Genomic DNA, 24,482 nt, shown 5'->3' with positions numbered 1-24,482 from the left:
CAATATCGTTCCAAATCATTTTGATCCAGGATATACAAGGACTATCCTTACAATTAGTTGTCATTATGGCTGAAAGACATTCTATGTCAACTTAATCAGCACATACCAATAAAACCCAGCTTATACTACAGCTCTCTAAAATTCTTGTTTCTGATTGGTCGACACATTGTAAAAAACATGTTCTATACTTTAGCAATGCAAAAACTTAAAAAAATTGCTGTAAAAAAACGGCCAAATTTCTACAGTAACATGCTGTTCCCTTTCGATATGGAACTCTACGCTGCGTTTGAACGCATATGGGGGACGCTTCCTCAAGAACCGGTGTCAATTATCAATTATCAAATCACGGCAATCCTATTGGCTGGCGACAGCCTATGACGTCATCATTGTGGAAGTATATAAGGAGCGCCTAGAGAAGCAGTCAGTATTTTTTTCGTCTTCAGGGACTGTTTTGTTTGAAAGCAAGTGTTAACAAACCAGTATTAAGGTAAGACAAATTATGTCTGACAAACATTTCTGAAAGTGTTTGGGTCTTACTCTTGCTGAGGCAGAGTAGAGACTCACAGGGTTCTCAACTGTAGCTTGTTGAAGAGTTAAAGGGGTGAAATTCCCCATGACCTTCGACGGCTGATGGGAGAGAAGCTGTGTGATTATGATGATGTGTTGTCTTTGACATCATTAGATTCAGCAGCAATTGCTTTTCTTGTTCTAAGCCAAACAAGAGAGCAGGAGATGGCTGATGAGGATGAAGATGGTGAGCTTCCTGAATCCTCAAAGCCACCCTGCCCCCGCGTATATACAGCTGTGTGGGATAATGGAACGCAACTCTGGCAGACTGCAGCTGCCATTGGAGCAGGTTAAGAAAGAAACTGCTTGCGGATTGTTCGTCGAAAGGTTCCTTTTTTGCCATAATCCTCCAACCACTGTAAGCTTTCCATTCCTTCTTGATCTTCATACTGAGATCGAGAAGGCATGGAAGAACCTGTATTCAGCTCGTATTCATCAACATCAGCAGGTTAATTCGCTGGTGTTGATGGAGTATGGGTACGCGTCAATGCCTCCTACTGGTGAGATGGGAACAATTATCTCGTGATATAGGCAGGCTCCTATGCTCTATACGCGGCAGCAGGTCAGGCAGGTGTTGCTTTACGCTCAGTGTCTGTTTGTAAGTATATCATTTGGGCCTGCTGGAATTGACTTGGTAGGTCTCTTTATATTTATAAACCTCGGTTTCCTATAGGATGCGGTTTAAGGGCCCTGAAGTTCCATTAGGTTGGCTGGAACGATATATTATTAAGGGTAATACTTTGTTTGTCCTCTTTTTTGGATGTATTGGCTTCATTCTTTAGAAAATTCACTGAAGACAGTGAAGCTACCGTTCATATGTATTCAGATGTGGGCTTCAACTAAGCCGCATTGTTAGCCACCTTATGGTAAATTAGCTTTCGCCTCTGATAAATGCTGTAGTTTTGAGATTAGCTTTCATTAACTTCAGATCAATCAGTTTCAAAAATGAATACAAAACCTGTCCTAATTTAAAGAAAACAAGTTGACAAAAAGATTTAACACAATATTTAGTAATAAAATAGCACAACAATTGATTAAAGCTATTTTAGCTTAATTTTGGTAGATTGTTAATAATATAATGGCGTGCAAGTAAAGCCACAATATCAACTCTGACAACACAGTGTTTAATTATTTAAATATGTCACAATATGAGGTAATATACAGCCCTGACTGCACTGATCAAGCAAATAAACATGACAAACAACAGGATAAAAATGTCATACTATTAAAAGTTTAAAACTAAATGTTGTTTTATCACTACAGCACAATCTATCTCTTTCTCCTGCTCTCTCTAAACCACATGCACACATACAGACTCGTGCACAGAAACATGTTATCAGTGCTGCCTGCAGTATTTTATAGATAAAATAAGTTTCACTGCTGCAAAATACATGGTGTTTCTCAGTAGCAAGGCGATAACATCGCTGTCAGAGACTCTGCTGCCAAACGTGCCACACAAATTCAAGAAATTCATACGCTCTCTCTGTCTCTGTCTCTGTCTCTGTCTCTCTCTCTCTCTCTCTCTCTCTCTCTCTCTGTTGAAATAAAACACTGAAAATGCTTTGAGGTGTGGTATTTTAGTTGGACCAGTCTAGGAAAAAAACTCCTTGAGCTAAAGAATCTCACTTTATTATACCATTCATTCATTCAAGATTTATTTCAGACTCATAAAAGGTCCATAAAAGAAAACATTTAAACAATACAAACAAACAATAACAATACAACAAAATAATACAATAACAAATTAGGAACCATATAAGCACTTTCTCCAGTGTCTCCAGAGCTCAGAGCTAAATCTGATAGTGCTCTGCTCAGGCATTGTTAAAACATTTATAATATAATTTTGTGAGAGTTCAAGGCGCTTCATAAATGTATACACAAAATTCTGAATCACCGCACTTAGTGTGGGAAAATTTTTTTGAACAAATAACAAACTGGCACTTGTCCATCGAGGGACCTTCAATAACATGTGAAGTGCATCATTATATGCAACCTGCAACTTCCTATATTTACTTTTACTGAAACTGAATCACAAATGGGCAGTGTAAAGCAGGGTGCAGTAAGCTTTAAACAGACACACTTTTACCTTATTTGAACACATGTGAAATTTGCGTGCCAGCATATTTGCTTGTGCATACAATTTACAATACTGTCTCTGACAGTCTCTTCATTGTCACATAGGTCACTCCTGATAATGTGACCAAGATATTTGACCTTTTCTACAACAGCAAGCTCCTCTCCAGAGAGGTAAAACACAGAAAACACAGACTTAGGTTCTCTTTTGTTCTTACAACCATTACTACACTCTTCTTAGAGTTAAACTCAATGTCATATTGTTCTCCATAATCTGAACAGACTCTCAGCAGCTGCTGCAGTCCTGCAGAGTAAGGAGACATGACGACCAGGTCATCAGCATAGAGTAGATGGTTTAGGAGTCTCTCACCCAGCATACATCCTGTCTTACATCACCTGAGTCTTTGAGAAAGATCGTCCACATACAAATTGAACAGCAAAGGTGACAGGATCCCACCTTGTCTTCCCATCTTACTTTCATTGTTTTCTGTGTGTACCAAAAATGTATAATTCGAATTAAATATGGGGAACCCCTCTTTGTTTCAACTTCTCAAACAGTTTGCTCAAAGGCTTTTGAGGCATCCAAGAAGCACAGAAACATAGTGGAGTTCTGCCTTCTGTACTCACTTACTGCCTCTTTTAAAGAGTAAATACACATATCAGTTCCATGTTTACTTTTAAAACCAAACTGCTCATCAGTGACACAAATATAACGCTGAAAGTGCTCTAAAAGTATTCATTCCAATACCTTGGATAGTACACTGGCTAATGCAATAGCCTATAGTTTTCAATACTGGAGATTTTTCCTGTTTTATCCTTAATTACTGGTAATAACAGAACAGACAGCATAGAACTGGGCAATGTACCGTGCATTAATAGTCCAGTGAAACATAATGAAAGCATTACCCCCAGTTTATGACTGGCAAACTTCAAATGTTCTGCTGAGATCTGATCCAGGCCACTGGTTTTACCCAAAGCTAATTCCTTAATTGCAGCATTAATTTGTTTAACTGTGACTACCACATTTTCATGACAGACATCACCAATATTCAAGTACTCACTTTTAACACAATTGAATAAATCATTATAATGTTTTCTTCAGAGTTCAGCAATATTTTCAGGCCCAATAACCCCCTCAATGGTAGAAGGTTGGGGGACTTTAGTAGCATTCATTACTTTTACTTCTTTCCAAAAATATTGCACTTCATTTTGTAACAGTTTTTGGGCTAAAGAGTCAGCACGGAATGTTTGCTCATTATTTTTTTTATGAATCAAACAGCATATTTAAAGGGATAGTTCACCCAAAAATGAAAATTTGATGTTTATCTGCTTACCCCCAGGGCATCCAAGATGTAGATGACCTTTTTTCTTCAGTCGAACGCAAATTATGATTTTTAACTGCAACTGCTGCCATCTGTCAGTCAAATAATAGCAGTGATTGGGAACTTGAACAATAAGAGTCGAAAAAACTTCCATAGACAAATCAAAATTAAAACCTGCGGCTCGTGACGACACATTGATGTCCTAAGACATGAAACGATCGGTTTGTGTGAGAAACCGAACAGTATTTATATAATTTTTTACCTCTAATACACCACTATGTCCAACTTCGTTCAGCTTGAAGTACTTCGTTTACTCATTGAAGTATATGGGGGAGACATCACTTCCGTCACCAGAACGCGTTTTTTGACCTCACTAACAGGAAGCTGAACGAAGTTGGACATAGTGGTGTATTAGAGGTAAAAATTATATAAATAATGTTCGGTTTCTTGCACAAACCGATCGTTTCATCTCTTAGGACATTAATGTGTCGTCACGAGCCGCAGGTTTTAATTTTGATTTGTCTAAGCAAGTTTTATTTACTGTTATAGTTGAAGTTCCCATCCACTGCTATTATTTGACTGACAGAGGGCAGCGGTTGCAGTTAAAAATCATAATTTGCGTTCGACTGAAGAAAAAAGTCACCTACATCTTGGATGCACTGGGGGTAAGCAGATAAACATCAAATTTTCATTTTTGGGTGAACTATCCCTTTAAACTGTTTAATGTTTGTCTCTTCGCTTCACATACAGGGCCACTTCTTGGTTTACCAGCAGTAACCCAGTTGTTAAAGGCCTCTCTGGCATGCTTATGAATTTCCCTCACATGCGCATTCCATCCAGGTCTAACATTATGTTGCTTATACCTTCTGTTACAGAATGATTTACTAGCATAAGTTAGCCCTGTCACTATTTCATCATACATATGACAGAGGACATCTTTATGATTCTGGTTAACACAATTGATATCACTGCAGATTAACGCTTTGTAAGGAATTTGAACATTTCCTAGGTAATTTTCAGTCAGATTATAATAATAGTGTAAATCATTCTCAGTGAGTTTAGTCCACTCAACCTTATGTTGTGCATGGTTATCCTTATCAATGAGCTCAGGCAGGCTCTCCAAATTCAACATAAAAGATACAGGTATATGGTCAGTTGTAGCCATCCCATACAAGATTTCAGCCTTCACAATACTTCCATGAGCGTCAGCAGTACATATACAGTGGTCAAGCCATGAGGTAGTGTTCCAAGCCTCATTCACATATGTGTAGCTGTCATGGGGCAAGAGGGCCTTACTTGACAAGCATAGCTTGTTACTCTGACAGAATTGGGTTAAATGCTGACCAAATGAGGACTTCACATCAGATATATCTGCATTAAAATCACCCATCACACAAATACAAGTACATTCACTCTCTTCAATAAAGGAGTTAATAAAAGCCAGTCTTTGAAAGTACTCTAGTTATTGCAGTTTTCAAAATGTTGTCTTTATGAATATGAGACATAATTGCTAATGTTAAATGACTTTATTGCCCACCATGTAGTATTTTAATTAGGCCTATATATGGTTGTGACAATGAAGACATGTAGAAAATGAATGAATAAAAACGCTAAATAACAAGGTAAATTTCACTTGCATAAAATTATTCTATTCTGTGGCATTATCTTTGATATAGGCCTGTAGGTTTGTCAAATAATGCAAAAACATTATATATACATATATATATATATATATATATATATATATATATATATATATATATATATATATATAATATATAGGGCCTATATATATTCAGATTTATAGATTGTTTGAACATAGCATTAGCAAGACAACAGGGTCAAATGTTTTATTACAAAAAAATTCCCGTCACCATCAATTTATATTCAATATTGTATGTTTGTTAACTAATTAAAAAAATAATAATAAAAATCTTTAGGCGCATGCGCTCGTCCGCGAAGGCAATCAGACTCAGGAAATCATAATTTCGTTTACGAGATTACTGTCGAAAATGTTTGAAGTCTTTTTTGATTTCGTCAATGATATCGAAGACGAGACAAAAATATGAATCATGACGATAACTAGCCTATCGTTTAGGTTTTTAATTTAAACCAAAAACTCGGACTTAAAAATACTGTAGACGACAAATTACAACCAGGGAAAATGGCCATCGGCCATCACTAGATATGGTTAAAAAGAGTGGACAACGACATGAGGGTGAGTAATTAATGACATTATTTTCATTTTTGGGTGAACAACCCTTTGATTTCTCTCATGTCATTGGCTGCTTGAGACTGACACCTACGGACTATTTTAAACGCTCATATAATTATAATTATTATTATTAAAAACAAACATTTTAAAATAATACACAAACACAATGATAGATTTATTAAAATTATTTTGTGTAGTATAAGATTCAAGTGGCTTTATCATGGTAAATGTGTACAGATAAATTTAAAGTACAGATATTTTTAAGTACAGTCTGCTCATGTCTTTCTCTGTCCATCTAGATGCAGCTGTTGACATCAGTAATGACAGGTAAGTGATGCTGTTATAGATGTTTCCCTCAACGAAGAGAGCTTGATGATTTCTACACACACAGACACGTTCCCTCTTCTAAACTCTTTGAAAACCTGTTCATTGGACAGTCTGTTCATATAGATCACAACCCTGAAAATGGGCTGCAGGCAATGTTCCCTCTAAGCTGCGCGCGTATATAATTGCCGCACAGAGAACAGGGTAACACTTTAGATTACAGCCCGGAAAGTACTGTGTAATTACAACAAATTTACAGTGTAACTTTCAATAATCATAGTGTAACTATACAGTAAGTATGTGTAAGTATAGGGGAACAATATGTGAAGTATTGGGAATAAAGGGGTAATAACCAGGAAAAATAACAAATTATTCATACTTTTAATATTTTATAACTAAGGGGTACTTATGACATAACTAAGGGGTAAGTATGACATTACGGGCCGTAAATTAAAGCGGAGCTTGTTACACTCTTGTTTCATATAGTTACAGGGTAAGTATGACATTATGGGCCGTAAATTAAAGCGGAGCTTGTTACCCTCTTGTTTCATGTAGTTACAGGGTAAGTAATTAATACAAAAATAAATAAATAAATAAATAAAAACGTAAACAGTCATATCACTTGGAAAACTTTATTTGAAAAACAACTTATTTCAAAACAGATTTAAAGTTGCAACACTTCTTATTCGTTTCTCTTGCTTAGCTTCTTCCTCCTCTTGTTCCTCTTCTTCTTTTTTTCCACTGATGAATCTTAAGAGGGAATCCCATTTGCTATTCTGTATTTAAAAAATACAGAACACCCGGAAATGTGCTCACCGTTTACTCATCTTTTACCCTCATGCCATCTGAGATGTATACGACTTTCCTTCTTAAGATGAACACAAAAAGGATTTTAGGAAAAAAATAAATCATCTGGGGACGCTTTATAATGCAAACTCACGTGTTCCTAAAAGTCGAAGCATCAAACAGCACAAACAGCAATAACTACAGTAATCCATACGACCCTAATGGATAAATCGATGTCTTCTGAAGTGAAACGATACGTATTTGTAAGAAAAATACCAAATATTTGAATATTTTTAAAACTTTCGACCAGCTGTCTTCTGCGCGTGCATGCGAGGGTTGAGAGTTCATGCTTGACCTAACTTGAAGCGTGGCGTAAGCGTGCCGAGAAACTCACGCAGATGTTGGATGCCGTCAGTTTTTTTTTTTTTTTATTATTATTATTATTTTTTTAGTAATGCTCACAACAAAATACACAGAATAGCAGATAATGAGAATGAGAAACAAACAAGACAGAATAACAGAGACGGCAGTTCTCGCGCAAGTTTCACATGAATCTCCCGCGAGAACGTCATGAAAGATTCAAGTTGCTTCGTCGAACGCAAAGTCGACTCTCATGCAGTTGCTGTTGACAGTTGGTCAGAAGCGAAAAGATGAATAGCCTAAACCATGAGAAAATTTCGGGGTGTACTGTATTTTCTTATAATACAGAACAGCAATGAGATTCCTTCTTAAGATTCATCAGCTAAGAAACAACAGCAGGTGGAAGCCAAGCGAGAAACAACAACAACCAAAAAAAGGACAAAACTTGTTACTTTCTGTCAGGACTTTAGAGTTTGAAATGAAAAGTTGATTTAAAAAAATGAATAATAAGTGTTGTAGACCTGTTTTTAATAAAGTTGTTTTTCAAATAAAGGTTTCGGAGTCAGTGATATCAGATTGTTTGCATTTTATTAATTACTTACCCTGTAACTACATGAAATAAGAGGGTAACAAGCTCCACTTTAATTTACGGCCCGTAATGTCATACTTACCCCTTAGTTATATGTCATAAGTACCCCTTAGATATAAAATATTTACAGTATAAATAATTTGTTATTTTCCTGGTTGTTACCCCTTTATTCCCAATACTTCACATATTGTTCCCCTATACTTACACATACTTACTGTATAGTTACACTATAATTATTGAAAGTTATGCTGTAAATTCGTTGTAATTACGCAGTACTTTCCGGGCTGTAATCTAAAGCGTTACCATTTTCGCTATAGAGTTGGAACCGGTGAATGCGGTTTACAGGTTTGATAGAAAGAGAACGATTGAGCGCGTGTGAGGTGTGAGCTGGCTGGTCCTGAGCCAAATCAGTCGCGGTAAGAATACTATAATGTTTGCGGACTAAATACCTCAATAGGAGAGGCAACGCGTAACGAAAAGAAATGTGAAATAAAACGTGGTGGAAATAACGGATGATGGGCACAGAATGCTAACAAAACTGAGACATTTACAATCACACACCCACCACAGGTGTAGCTTGCAAACTCAAAAATACATCAGTGATATACCTCAGTTTAAATAGATTTTTGTGTGTGGTGGTGGTGTGGGTTTCAGGGATGTTTAGATAACTATAAACGAGTTAGGGTTCACTTTTCTTAAAAATATTTAGCTATCAGTTTAAATGCTTCAGTTTGTTTTCACTATATAATAAAACAAATGTAAGCATTTAAACGGATATAATACTGTATATCAGTTTAAATACTTAAATATTATATTGTATTATATTATAATGTATAAAAAATTGATCTCACAGCTCACAAGGGGATTGTTTAGGGCTCCTTGCCACAAAAAATCTTAACCTCCTGGTATATAAAATCTGAGAAATTAAGCAATAAACATGTCATTTTGATGGTTTATTAATAATGGTTTTGATGGTTATTTAATAAATCACTAAGTTACATCAAGGGTCAAATAAAATAGAAATGACACATTAAAGTTAAATGTTACAGTTTCATGATAAAACCATTATTTTTTTGTTTACATTCATTGTACAGGTCTGATATAAAGTATGTTTTTGCTCAGGTGGCCAAAATGTGCGCTCAACAGAGGAAAGTTTTGCTCAGCGAGAAAAAAAATTAGAGGGAACATTGGCTGCAGGTCGATATCATGTCCAAAACTTACTGCTGAATCCATTTTGAGAGTCAAAAGCAGATCACGCTTTAAACCACCTTCAGGAAATCAAGCTCACAGACATTTAAGTGACAAAAATTTATATTCTGTCATCATTTACTCACCATCATGTTGTTCCAAACATGTAAGAAGATGTTTCAACTGTTTGTGTCCACACAATGAAAGTCAGTGGGGTCCAAAAAACATTAGACCACATAAAATGAACTTAAAATGAACAGAAAAACAAACAAAAAAAACCACACAATTTTTCAAAATATCTTCTTTTATGTTGGGTGAACAATCCCTTTAGAGGCAATCAGAATAATATATTTCCTAAATATATCTTAAAATATAATCAGACATTATAAATGAAACTCAGACAAATGAAAACTTGAATAAAATGTATATTTTTATTTTCACACTTTTTGCAGCCAAATAGCAACATTTTGAGAGATTTGAGATTCGATTGTAGTTTAGATTGAAAAATCTTAAACTAAAGCAGTATTTGATAGTTAGTTTTTCAGTATATCGTTTTTATTTTAAAAGTTAATTTTAGTGAATTCACAGTTAATTTTAAGTATTTTTTGAAAAATTTTAATAAAACATATTTTTGTTTCTTAAGAAGAAAATAAATGCATTTGAATGGGAATTTAAGTAAATATAGAGTAATTTCTGTGATTTTGCATGATTAAAATGTTTAACTATTTAATAATTTAATATTTTTAATTATTTTAATTATTCATAGTTTTTATGTTTAACATGCAGATTTTGATTATTGAAGCAAAATAAGCGCATTACAGAGCTTCTGTTTTATTAATTTCTGGTTTATGAGGTTAATATTCCTGTGATACCTGTTATAAATAGTAATTGTTGTATTTTAGTAAATTAATCATTTTCACTGCTCTAATCTCCAGTATTTATATGATCATGTGCAAATCGTTTCAGGTTTAGAAGTGATTTCAGACATGTTTTGTTTTTATGCATACAAGCATTTAAGTAATTTTTATTTTATTATTTAATTTAATTTAATTTAATTTAATTTTTTTTATTTTATTTTATTTCATTTTATTTTATGCACAATGTAATTAAATTGGATTGAAGAAGGAACACAGACTTGTCGTACACCTTTACCAATATTAAAGCAGTTTGTTTCCTCGTTCTGCTTCCATCGATCCATCTGCGACTTCCACAAATATAATCAGCATGAAGTTTCTTCCATTCCATGTTGTTGCTGTTGTCACAAGACTCTGATCTTCTGCCAGGAACATCAGACCAATCTTCTGCTGTCCAGAATCAGGTGGTTTGTCTTCGTCTGGCATCTCAGCTGAGACCTGTCCACTATGGGTGACCCTGGCAGTAGCTGTGCAGTAGCAGTGGCGTAGCTCTCAGCATCACTGATGAACACAAGCCCTCACAGCACGTCAAGCTGCAAACCGTGTGAGGGACCCTAACCTACCCTAACTTAACTCTTTAAAAGCAACCGCATATCAACCAACCACACAAAGCCTCCTAACAACCATGAAGCAATGCTCGAAAAACCTCACAGAAGAGTCCAGAAACCGCACAGCAACACAATAACAACCGCTCAGAAAACCTTGGCAAACGCATGTCAACACCAGAGCCACCCGAAACATCCCGACAAGCACGTAGCAAAAGACTTCGAAGAACCGCAGATCAGTGTGTTGACAGTCACCAAAACATCCTTTCACCCACACAGCAATGTGCTAAAAATGTTCTTGACACAATAAAAAAACTTACTCAAACTAAAACTTAACTTTAAAAACGAAAACGTACTCATAAAACTATAAAGGTACTCTATAGCTATATACAGTATGTACATACGTAGCCCCGCTGTGATGACTCAGTGTCTGGGCTTCTTTCTTGGTGGTTCCTCTGGCAGCGGCTCTTCACTGATGTCCACATGGACACGAGGAGCGAAGCTTCTGCTGGATGTGGAGAAGCTCTCAGTGACGAGGACGCGTCCATCAGGCTGCTCTGTCTCCAGCAGTGAAGGGCGCTTGAGAGTCTCCCACAGGCGCTGCTTAATCTTCAGTCCCAGCTCAAGGCTGTAGGGACGGTGCCGACCAAAGCGTGTCTTGATCATGGGCTCTGCCACAGAGCGGTAAATGTCCTGGTAACGTTACCCCTGCGTGCTGTAGCCGTGGATGGAGACAGACTCTTCCTGCTGACACAGAGGAGCTGGACACACGTCCTCCGAAGACACTGACGCTGCTGGACGGACATCGGGAAGGACAGCTGCGTTCTTCAAGTAGCACTTGGGCACTTGCTCTTCCAATCCTTTGGATGTTTGAGCTTTGGCAGAGATGCAGCTGTAAGTGTGATCCAACCTGCTTACAGCTGCCAGCCATGTACACTCAAAAAAATGATTCTAGCTGCTTGTTCAGTTTATTTAAATAAAATAAGCTGAACCAACACAAATCTTTAGTTTTTTACTTAATTGGCATTCGCACTCAATTGTATTATGTTAAATGAAATTAAACTTGCAAAATGTTAGGTCAACCTAAACCATTTGTGTTGGGACTACATGAATCATTTATGTTGCATTGATTGAACCTGGGCAGTGGATTTCTAGTTCCCAGCATGCTTTGCATAGGGAAAGATTGGGACAGTAAATGTTGAACTTAAGTGCTGTTTAATGTGTTTTTTAGTAAAGGGAAATACCTTTTAAAGTTTGAAGTTCAGTTATATTTGACATTTAAAATAGTTTATGTTATGTCGATTTTTTGAGGTTACCATTATGCTGAAGTGTAGACCTTGTGGTTAGGCTCTAGGTGGCTATGTAAAACAAATTTATATTGTTTTCAACGAGCATTAACTGTGCTCAAGCCAGTAATGAGAAGTTCTTTATCTGATCATTACTTGCATGCTATAAATGTTATTTAGCATATGAATAAGTGTTATTTTAGTTTAGTTTTTATAGAAATATAAATAAATTACTTGGAGGGCCAGCACAAATTTTACACAGTCTACATATGGTCATCAGCTTTTCCCCTCTCAATGGTAATGAAACATGTATGTCTGTGTACAACAGCTACTCAAAACCTAAGCACAAGCGCACATCTTCACCATGATGGTAACAAAAAAAAAAAAAAAGCACTGGTTGGATCAACAAGAATGAATTATGTTCAGGAAACATACACAGAATACGTCAAATGAAACTGGTGTGATCTCATTCAATTAGGATGAATTTCACTCATTAGTACAATTAACCTAGCTTAAGTTCAAATAAATCAGTTCAACTGTGTGGAAATAGGTGTCATAATTGAATTAAGTTAGACCAACAAGTTATTTTTTTGAGTGTAAGCTCACAGCGCTCTTGAACAGAAGAGACCCAGAATCCTCTCAGGTGTGTGGGAAGAGTCCTGATTCTTCTCGGGCGACGCTGCTCCATGCTGATGACTGAAGAAACACTTCCCAAACTGATGAAACTTATCAGATAGTAGAGTTGTGAAGAGTTTGTAGCGTGTGATCAGGCTTCAAGGCTTCAGGGACAGTTGTGATGATTTCAAATATAAACTCAAGCTGCTGGACTGACATAGAATGTTGAGGCTGATTTAAATGTAAACAACACTTGATATCAGCAGTAAGTCAATCAGAGCAGCCTGAGCTCTATGTTACATGTACTATATGCTTCTCTAGCACCATTATCATCTTCATTTACAGTTATATATAACGTACAGTATATTCCTCTTCTGTGTGTGTATGCAGTGGTATCTGTTAAGGCCAGCATCACTATTAGGAACTGCTCCATGTTTGTGGTCAATCAGTCAGTGTATGTGCTGAATGAATCTTTTTAAGTGAATGAATCTTTCTTACACTGACTCATATCTTTTTTCACTAAAGTCTCTTCCTTTTGATGTGCACAACTTTTCCTGCCTCCACAGACTGACTATAGCACAAGCCGGTACCATTCCAGTGCGGCCTGTGAAAGAGCATTTCGTTGCTTGTGAATCTACTGAACAAATCTTTGCTGGTGTCTGAACGAATCTTGTTTGTGAATAAATATACAAATGCACATACATATTATTGTTGTCATTTTATTACTTTATTACATTTTTTCTAGCTTTGTAAATGCCTAGTAACTGAGCAGATCTGTTGCTTTTGAACCTTTAAAGACAGACCTACTGTTAGCTACTAGGTTGTTAAATTAAGATGTTTATTTTTTTTATCTCCCATAGAAAGCAACGAAATTACCACATTCAAGGTCCAGAAAAGTAGTAAAGACATCATGAAGATAGTCAATGTGACTACGGTGGTTCAACCTTTTTTTCTTTAGGAGATCTCAACGATGGTAGGTTTTGTTCCTTTGTTCCGTTATGAGATTTCAAAGACGGTCGGTTTTGTTTCTTTAACAAATTTCAAGGATGGTTAAATTTAGTCCTTACTAGATCTCAATGACAATCAGTTTTTTTCCTTCTCATTACAAGATCTCATTGGTTGATGGTTTAGTTTTGTTATGAGATTTTAATGACGGCTGGTTTTGTTCAGTTACGGGATCTCAGTTGGTTTTGATTGGTTACAAGATCTCAATGACTGAGATTTCAATGACGGTTTGAAACTATTCAAACTGTTGGTTTTGTTTAATTATGAGATTTCAATGATGGTCAGTTTTGTTCAGTTACAAGATTACGGTCGGTTTCATTTTGTTTAGATTTCAGTGATGTTTGGTTTGGTTTTGTTCCGTTACAAAGGTGAGTCTGCTATATATAAGCCTTATATCATTCAATATCATAATTAAGTAATCAGTATTATTCATTATACTAATAAGACTTTCTTTCATAGAAATTGGAAACTAATAGCTGTGCTTTGTGCACAAAACCTAAAAAATAAGCATGAAACATTTGTCAGTTTCAGACATTATGCTACTAAGAATAAAAGAAGTTCTGAAATATAATTTTTTGAGATTAAAATTAATTTAATCTGTCTTTGAATGATGATTGTGTTAATGTATCACAGCTAGTGAAAAATGTCCAACAAAACAAGAATGTCAGGAGGATTAACATTATACAAACACAAGAGAGAGACATCAAAACAGATTCTGTTTGCAGTGTCACAGCCTTGAGGAGACTGAGCTTTGAAAGGCAACAGAGCACACGTCTCATGGAAGCAGACGTGAAGATCACAGAATGTGAAAATTAATGGAAAGGCAACTAGTGTAAGCTGTAGTGTTTGTAAAAAAACAAATTAAGTTTGACTTGAACCAGGAAACTTCTTGTTGTGAAGGGATTTTATATACAGTATCTCAGAAAAGTGAGTACACCCCTCACATTTCAGAAACCATTTTAGTATATCTTCACAAGGGACAATACTATAGAAATGACACTTGGATATTTTTAGAGTAGTCAATGTGCTGCTTGTATATTAGATTAGATTTACTGTCCTCAAAGTAATTTAACATACAGCCAACAAAAGTAAGTACACCCTAAGTGATAACAGCTGTATGTTGTTTAACCATGCAAAGCCACAAGTCCTATTCATCATGTTCATGATTTTCTCTGCTTGACATGACCATACAAATGTGTGGATCTTGTATTAGAGCAGTTAAAATTTGGTGCTTTGAGTACAATTCTCTTATACTGACCACTGGATATTCAACATGGCACCTCATGGCAAAGAACTCTCTGAGGATTTGAGAATTAGAATTGTTGCTCTCCACAACGATGGCCTAGGCTATAAGAAGATCGGTAACACCATGAAACTGTGTTAAAGCACAGCAGCCAGGGTCATATAGAGAGGTTTCCACTCGGAACAGGCCAGAGAAGTTGAGACCTTGTGTTGAATGTTGAATTTCATACCCAGGAGGATTAAGGCAGTGCTAGATGACAATAGTGCTCACAAAAAATATTGACACTTTGAACAGTTTTGACATGTTCACTTAAGGTGTTCTTACATTTGTTGCAAGTTATTTAGACAGTAATGTCTGTATGTAGAGTTAGTTTTAGAGGACAGTAAATCTGTACTGCCATGCATGCTGCACATTGTCTACTCTAAAGTATATCCAACTTTTTCATGTTTATATGTAAAATAAAATAAAATAAAAACATTTACAGGTACAAAACTCTGGATAGATGCTGAAATGTACACCATACACAGCAAAATCCTCAGTGAACACTGCTCAGTGTTTATATGAGTGCAGTCTCCACAATGTTAAAAGAAACAATGAAACAGTGTTGAAGTTAATGAGATAATGGAGATTATCTCCTCTAAGTCCTTTAAATCAGATCTGTGCACAATGTATTTTTGAAATTGTTCATACTGTTGTTGGATCTCAAGCTGTAAAATCACAGGGTTATAATCACGAATACTAAAGTTACACATCAAGCATATAGTCAGAGATTTAAACTATTAATTATCAAAAAATATTGTCATCACATTTTCTCTTGTCACAACTAATGTGCTTTACAAAGTACAAACACATAGTTCAAGCCGCCAGAGAAAACCTAATATTAAAAAGTAAAGGGTCAAGAGCCCAACTAAAGCAAACACTCAAATCCATCATGGTGACTTAAAAAAACATTAAACATAATACATTAATTAACCTCTTTTTTCACTTTCCTTCAATGATCCTGCTTATTAAGATCAGGTGTCACCACTTCATCACTTAATCACTTAATTATCTAATTAAATTTAACACTGCATCAATATTACTTTTAACACCTTGTAGTGTGGACACATATGTACAATGAGGGGTGTTAATTTAACACTGAGGATTTTGCTGTGTCTCCCGATATATTGTGCATGATGTATTCTGTCTTACTCTTATGCTGTTCACTTTTCATAATCAAATAGATGACATTAAAAAAATAACATTATAAACATAAATATGAAACTAAATAAATTTTCTTTAATGGCTACCAACATGTATAGTAAAGTACAGGGAAATTTCATGTCGTGAGCAAGAGCGGATCATGAGTCGGATTAAGCATAATTCATTTTAGGATTTGTTTGTTGGCCAGTTGTGGTTTGTGTATTAAAAGTTCAAGACCATCCATTGTGTTTTATTGTTCCACTATAGGAATGCTAATATTTACAATAATATATTGAATTTGATAGGTGTCTCTCACATTGTCCCACAGCTACATTAAAATAGTGTAGATTAGTGTACGTTTTAAAAAAAGAGCAAATTCTATAAAATGTCCGTTTCATTCATTTAACATATTTAATATTTGGGACATCCCGATATTAAAGCAGCGATGGTGGGCCCAAGCCCAGTGGCACCACCACCCCGGTGGCTTCAGGGCAGCTGTGCACAACAGGCAATAGGCATTTAAAATGGTTAAACATCAAAGGACTATGTCAAATTCTCTCCACATTTACTGCACTATAAGGTGGTGCTATAGAACCCCTCCTCCTTGCCCGTTTCTAAGGCTTTGTCCATGTCTACTGGATAGCAATTCTGATGTGTGTGTGGAGTTTAAAACAATTTGAAGCATGCTAACAGTCTCAAAACCATCCAACACTAATTTTAAAGTTTGATGTGTTGCCATGGCAACAGTGTTTGAGTAATCACAATTCATTTCAAAGGTCTGCATTCATTGTGTCTTGAAATTATTCTTCTTATTATTTTCTTATTCTTATTATAATTATTCTGAAGTTTGAAGCAAATTGGGTAAAAATAAGAGGGTGATCTCAAAGCTTTTTGAAAGTGACACACTTCCTGCTGCCAGTTGATGGCGCTATAACTTTGACTCACAATAGTCACATCCATGTGATCGGCTTCCTACAAGGAGCACACAGCTGAAGTTTCATAAACATCAATCAATGTATGCAGAGGTTATAACACATTTCCTGTTTCCCTTTTCTCGTCATACATTTGTTACCTCGCCATGGCCAAACCGTTCGAGATATCAAAAATCCGCTCACAATTTTACATCCTCAAAGTCTTGACTTCATTCTGACTAAGTTTGGTGGTGATCGGATTAATCACCTAGGAGGAGTTTATCAAATTCCAGAGCGTACGTTTTTCAAACAACCCATAATAGCAGACTTCCTGTTGAGCTGGCGTATAACTTAGAGCATGAAAGTTGGCCCGATGAGGTCTATATGAGTACAGAGTTTCATACAAACATTCGCTGTTGAGCCCCACTGCCACGCCCCGGTCCCATCCTTTGCGTCCTCCTAATGGCCGCAGATTCCAATGTGTATGCCAATTTTTAAGAGTTTTTGAGCATGTTAAGGCCACCAAAAAGCCCCCGATGACGGAAAAAAAATAGTTCTCCTTAGAAAAACAAAAGGGCCCTGTGCCTGAGTGGCTTGGGCCCTAAAAAGTAATGCAATAGTTACTCTCTCTGGTAATTAGTATAATATTGTAACTTAGTTACTATTTGTGAGAAGTAATTATAACTAATTACTTTTTTAAAGTAACATGCTCAACACTGGTCGTGACACTCGCTTAACAGGAGAAGGCACTTCAATATGGCCACGTCAAATTTCTCACTTGGTCTGCAATGCAAGCGAACATAGCAGATGTCAAATAATGTTAGCAGAGCAAACAATGGTAGCTAAATGTAATTTAAAAAGTTAAAACTACAAATGTTTTTCATCTATACAGTAATTGTTTGGTATGTAAGTGAAAACCGTGTATTTATTTAGGAAGATCACCTCAGGAAGTTTTCTCACATGAAAGGAGACAAAATGAATATCGATTAACAAATCCGGATTAATCCAGTTTGGCAAACCAACAGTGGGTTACTATAACCCGGCAGGCTGGGTAGTTTGTGAGGAGGTGCTTTATTTCTGCTGTCAGTAAAACTTAACCCATGGGTTACACAACAATGTGAAAATAACCCAACAAAATGACCCAACAGGCTGAACCCAGCAGGCTGTTTAAAAAATAACCCAGCAAATTTTTTAGGTAGATTTATTTATTTATTTTACTGTTTAAGTGTCATGATAGGTGTTTGTACTGACTTGTACATTTTCAGGGGCTTCCAGTAAGAATAGACCTTTTCAAATCTATGGTGAGTCTCGTGTCCTTGCACAGTCATTCGATTTTTTATTTAAGATGTTTTTGTAAACTAGAGTGTTTCACACAGATTGTCTGACCACATGTGATGAGATCGCCCCCCACAGGAAACAAAGCTTCTGAGAAGGGTCGAAACCATTTTTACACTGAAAAAAGTGTTTGATGTTTGTCACATCTAAAAAATCGATCACAATGTCAAATTAAAATTATCTCCAAAAATCCACACATACAATCAAAAGAGTGTTTAAGGAAATAAAATGTTTATTAATCAAGCTCTTGCTTCACACCTCCAAAAATATATTTTATCCAAGGCAGAAATTTGGAGATCCTGGTGTAGACATTGGGTAGTGTAGGGGAGTCACAGTTGTTTTTCTGAGTGAATGAAACGACACCAACGGAAACTTTGTTGCACACCAAAGGTCCTCCAGAATCACCCTGATAAGTGGAAAAAGTTAAAGTCTGTGAATAAAATTGAACAGCTATACTATTTTTGATTTGTCTAGAATATACTTTGTACCTGACAGAATCCTCCACGACCACCTGCACACACCATCCTTGAGGTGGAGAATGTTTCCCCCAGTACTTCTGACATGCTTTTTTATCAATGATTGTGACATCCACCTCCATAAGTTTAGCACTGGCTGTACCATTGGTGGTTTTTCTTCCCCATCCTGCAACACTGCATTTGGCATTGGCCTTGATGTCCTTATCTTTCTCAGATATGGATATCCAGTTGACTTTTTTGCTCTTTTTGACCTTTACATGTAGCTACAGCACATAATTCAATGATTAAAGCTGAGAAATGTCATAATAAAAAATGGATGACAATATTCATTGTATACTTTCAGGTATATACTTTCAGGTATGCTAGTATTTTATAATTTAAGTATAATTATTCAAATGATTGCTTGAGACTGCAGTTTTTATTCCAGTTCTACGATCACATGAAACCAAATTGAATTTGTGAACAATTTGAACAAATCCTAGGGGATCAGGACATTCAGGATACTTTTCTTTTAATTCCTCACATGGTTAACAATTGTTTTCTTGCATTTTGCCATGCAAAACCTAGCTGAGTCATTTACCTGAAGTAGCATGATGACATTTAGCAGACTTTCAGACTCAAATGCAGGGTGGATGTGGTAGAAATTGACAGCCATACGACTAGAACCATGATTGTGATCATGAGCTCCAACCACAACTGTCAGCTTCTGTCAAAATGAGAAAGAAAACATGTATTTTATTGGTATAAGGTCTGATCAAAACTGAGACTTGCATTTCAGGCCTGATCTATAACAATATGCATTTACAACCATATTATTTTATTAACAAACTTTGTTTTGATGCTTCCATTGTAAAGTTACAAACAAATAGCTCAATTTTAGCTTTAGTTTAAGGAAAATACATTTTGGGTGCAAACAATAATTGGCGGACTGCCTAGAAGTCAGGTATGCACTAGGTTCGGTACAATAGGTGTCATTTCGAAAGTAGTCACACCAAGTGAAGACCCTTTTGCAGCAGTCTGGGACTCTTTGACTCACAATGAAATTTTACTGAACCGATCAAAAAACGCACTCTGTAAAGCAGTGTGCAGCCGTCATGACAAACTGTTCAGACACAAGGAAGCCACCGCATATGTGTTCATTATTTCTCTGTATAGAAACCATGTAGGGTCTTGAATGAGGCCTAGCTTCTGCGCCGTTCACTATACCCACATTCACAGATGCTGAGAGAGAAATTAACGTATGTTGGTTAAATGAGAAATAGACTAGAATTAAATGGACTTTAAGATGAAGTCAGTGAGAGCACTGCTAATAATTACATAACATTAAAAGTGCACATTTATGGTAAATGTAGAAGACGTAATGCAATAGATGTTCATTATTTTCCATCAGACTTACATGGAAGGGTTGGATATGGTAGCAGCGTGACTAGCAAAAGCACAGAGACGATCATGATGCTGTTCTGAGAAGGTTTTCTCTATTGGGGATATGAGTCTGACGTCACGCCGCATTGAGTTCTGGGTAACTTCTTTGTTTATCTGCCATCTTGACTGGATCATGCAGCCTTTCCATTATTGAGTTTAGTGCAGTAATTTGTTTTCTGTCATGATTGTGAAAAATGTCACCATTGTATGTCATTAATGCTGCATCGATAATTGTGATCGGATCATCGTTCTGAGAGAAAACAAGATATGTAAATGTGTAAAAACACCAAGGGAAGCAGGTCGAGGAGATGACGAGAAGACGCCGGATGGCAAATCTATTATTAATGGCACTGATTAAACCCACTGCTTATCACTCAATAAAAGAATGACATTGCTAAGTGTTTTTGAATGTTTTCATTTCGTTTGGTTTAATAACTAACAGTACCTTTGCAAGTCTGACTCTCACTGCGCTCGTGAATTAGCAGAACTTGACGGGACATTCAAATGCTTAACAAGAAAAACGCTTCATGTGACAAACAAACAATTCTGTACATATTTATTAAAGCATACTGTGTACGCAAATGAGCCCAAAATATGAACGCAACACATTTATATCTTAAACGGTTTCCTCTCATGTCCTCTCAAGAAAACGCTTAATGCACTTAAAGAGACCAAGTTCTATTTACAAATAAAGCACATGCAGAAAAACAGATTAGACCAAAATATAAACTGTCAGTATCACTTAAAATGCAAGCATTTTATACATTTTCTTCATAACGGTTTTATAAAGGTAGGTAATTGCTTAGTGTGGTTGTCATTTGTTAAAATAAGTATAAAAATACAGTGTGTTCGTGTCCGTCTGTCTGCTGAATTTGACCCATAATCTCTGATTCTCCTCATCTGTGATCATGGAAAAGGGGAATTACAATGACAAGTTGTAGGCCTCCTCAATATGCTCGTTAAAGCACCATTTAAATGTTTCCAACAAATAAATGAATCGACTTTCTCAGTGTGTTGATCACATAGATTTATTTGGATATTCATACGATGGCTGAAGCAGCGGTGAGCGTACAGCGTGCGACACGGTAAACAGATCAACATTGTAAATGAAATTCTACAAAACTTCAGGGAAAATAAATAAATAAAATGATCATGCGATGCGATAAAATAGCTTCTATTCCCTGGCTGCAAACGATACCATTAAAAATGTTAACGTTCCACTTAATGGCAGAAACAAAACAAAAGGTAGAATCCGTATTAATTTCAGTACGAGTAATAGAGGGCGATCCTGTCAAAATCGAGGCGTGACGCAACGAGGCGTGACGAAGTTCTTCTCAGTGTTGATGATGGTATTTAACAGAGATGGGCACTCGAGTTAGAGACTTGGACTCAAGTCGCACTCGAGTCGCATTTGAACAGACTTCAGACTCGGATTCGGACCCGACCTGAGATGACTCCAGACTTGATCCGACTTGGCACAAAAGACTCGGAATATTTTAAAAACTCAAGTCTTTTACCCTTAACTACTGATATAATAAATAAAGAATTTGTGTTGTGCTTAAATGGTTTTATAATATCTGCGTCACATTTCCTTATGTGTCGAACTTGTGGTAGATTGGACTTTTGTCATAGAATTTGATTACGTATGTCCATCAGATGTCCATACGCGTAAACTCCGAACTGTCATAAAAGTCCCATGCAACATGACGGGAGCCACCGTGCCACATGTTCTTTCGTTTGGGTTTATTAACACATCAGATCGGCTAGATGCACAGAATGTGGGAAGCCAATTAAAGACACTGGAACAACATCATCAAATTTTATGAGACATCGCATCCACAAAGGTTAGTCACATAGACAAATAGTTCCATAGACAAGTCCAAATTAAACCCTGCGGCTCGTGACGGCACATTGATGTCCTAAGACACGAAACGATCGGTTTGTGCGAGAAACCGAACAGTATTTATATCATTTTTTACCTCTAATACACCACTATGTCCAACTTCGTTCAGCTTCCGGCTAGTGAGGTCAGATCGCGCTCTGACAACGGAAGTGATGTCTCGCGCTCATTGAATTATATGGGCGAGACATCACTGCCGTATTCAGAACGCGTTCTGACCTATATATGGGCGAGACATCACTGCCGTATTCAGAACGCGTTTTTTGACCTCACTAACAGGAAGCTGAACGAAGTTGGACATAGTGGTGTATTAGAGGTAAAAATGATATAAATAATGTTCGGTTTCTCGCACAAACCGATCGTTTCGTGTCTTAGGACATTAATGTGTCGTCACGAGCTGCAGGTTTTAATTTTGATTTGTCTAAGCAAGTTTTATTTACTGTTATAGTTGAAGTTCCCATCTACTGCTATTATTTGACTGACAGAGGGCAGCGGTTGCAGTTAAAAATCATAATTCAAATATTATTTGCAGTTTTTCTATTTCTTAATGTGTGTCCATAAGAGAGAGAGATAGAAAGAGATGTTAATCCATTTATTACTTAAAGCTCATATTTTAACGTATCAAAATCAGCATGTGTAGAGTTTTTTTTTTTTTGACATTCTTAAACATTCCGAAGTTTGATATTTTCTGATAATGACTTTCCTCAATAACAACTAAGCTGTATAACAAACCGTGACTCTTTGGCGCCATCTTGCTCCACTTAGCGACTGTATTGAAAATGACCACTCGTGTTGCCAGGACGACTGTTTTGTACATTGTAATGGATTATAAAGTAACAAACTGGATGTACATTATCCCTTACATCATAGGACCTTAATTTCAAATAAAACAAATTATAGAAAGATCATATTATTTTGTCTATATAATACAACAAGGATAAAAAATAGGATTTGATTATGAGAATTTTTTTTTTTTTTTTTAATGACTCGGACTCGTGACAAAAGACTCCAGACTTGATTTGCTAATTACTTGATAATATTTATTGTAAATTCTGAGAGGTGAGAAATCAGTTGAGAGCTTAGTAAAACTGACACACTATCTGTGGTTAGATCTCTAAGACTTGCCAAGATTTTACAAAGCTCTTTATTTTACAACACAAATCATGGCAGCTTTTCCAGGAATGTTGTTATATTATTATTATTATTATTGTTATTATTTATTTATTTATTTTGACCTGTCTGAAAAACTGTTTTAATTATAAAATAAAATATGAATACATTTTTATGAAGCAGCACAATGATATTATTCCTGTTTTATTTTTTTTTATTTTTTTTTAATTATTATAATTTTTTTTATTACTGTAATTTTTAGCTAGCGTTTTGGGGTATTTAAGTTTTTCTCCATGCAATGGGAGTCTGCATGCATGACTGGACAGTGAGGATGTTGCCTAAATTATATATGGTGACAATGAAAACACCTTGACTATAACTGATGCTTACCATATGATATGTTTTCTTAAAGAAGGTTTATGGAAGGTTTATTATCATTATTCTTCCTTTTTTATAATTCCATGGAGACACAACGTTTCAAATTTGTTCATGGATCCATTGAAGATATGCTGAAATCTTAGTATACACATTAGGATGCTCAAGTGAATTAAGCCCAGGATATAATTAGTTTTTTTTTACATGTATAGCACAGTCGAACGCACAGCCTTGCAAAGTTTACTTCATTTCACTTGTACGTATATACAGGCGTTCGATGTATGTGCAGTTTTGAGCAATCTTTCGTCTTGAGTTTTTGAGCGAAGCATTTGTGTAAGTAAAATATCAATATTTAACATGGTATAAAGTAAAATAACTATCTTCCACCAGACCACCTTCCGTGCACTGCCTTAATTAAGCTTTGGAGCATCAGGGTGATTATTTATATAACTCTGATTGAAAAGAAGAAAGTCATACACACCTAGGATGGCTTGAGGGTGAGTAAATCATGGGGTAATTTTCATTTTAAAGTGAACTAATCCTTTAAGATCTTTTTATTTGCCCATTTTTCCTGCTTCCAACTCATGAAATTTAAGACTTCAGTGTCTGCCTGATATATCCCAGCCCTTGACCGGTGCCGTTGTAATGATATAATCAATGTTATTCACTTCACCTCTCAGTTGTTTTAATGTGTATATTGTATAACATTGTTTCATACTTTTAGTGGAAGAATTGTGTA

At 36.1% G+C, this 24,482-nt stretch overlaps 1 pseudogene; it reads right to left on the bottom strand.

The window, feature by feature from the left end:
• Nucleotides 1-11,585: 11,585 nt before the first annotated feature.
• Nucleotides 11,586-20,387, bottom strand: LOC137028133 (granzyme-like protein 1; annotated as a pseudogene).
• Between the last annotated feature and the right edge of the window lie 4,095 nt (nucleotides 20,388-24,482).

This window comes from Chanodichthys erythropterus, chromosome 10 (assembly GCF_024489055.1).
Source record: "Chanodichthys erythropterus isolate Z2021 chromosome 10, ASM2448905v1, whole genome shotgun sequence".
NCBI lineage: Eukaryota > Metazoa > Chordata > Actinopteri > Cypriniformes > Xenocyprididae > Chanodichthys > Chanodichthys erythropterus.
Note: the sequence above shows the minus strand (reverse complement) of the source record. Positions and strands in the feature narration are given on the sequence as shown.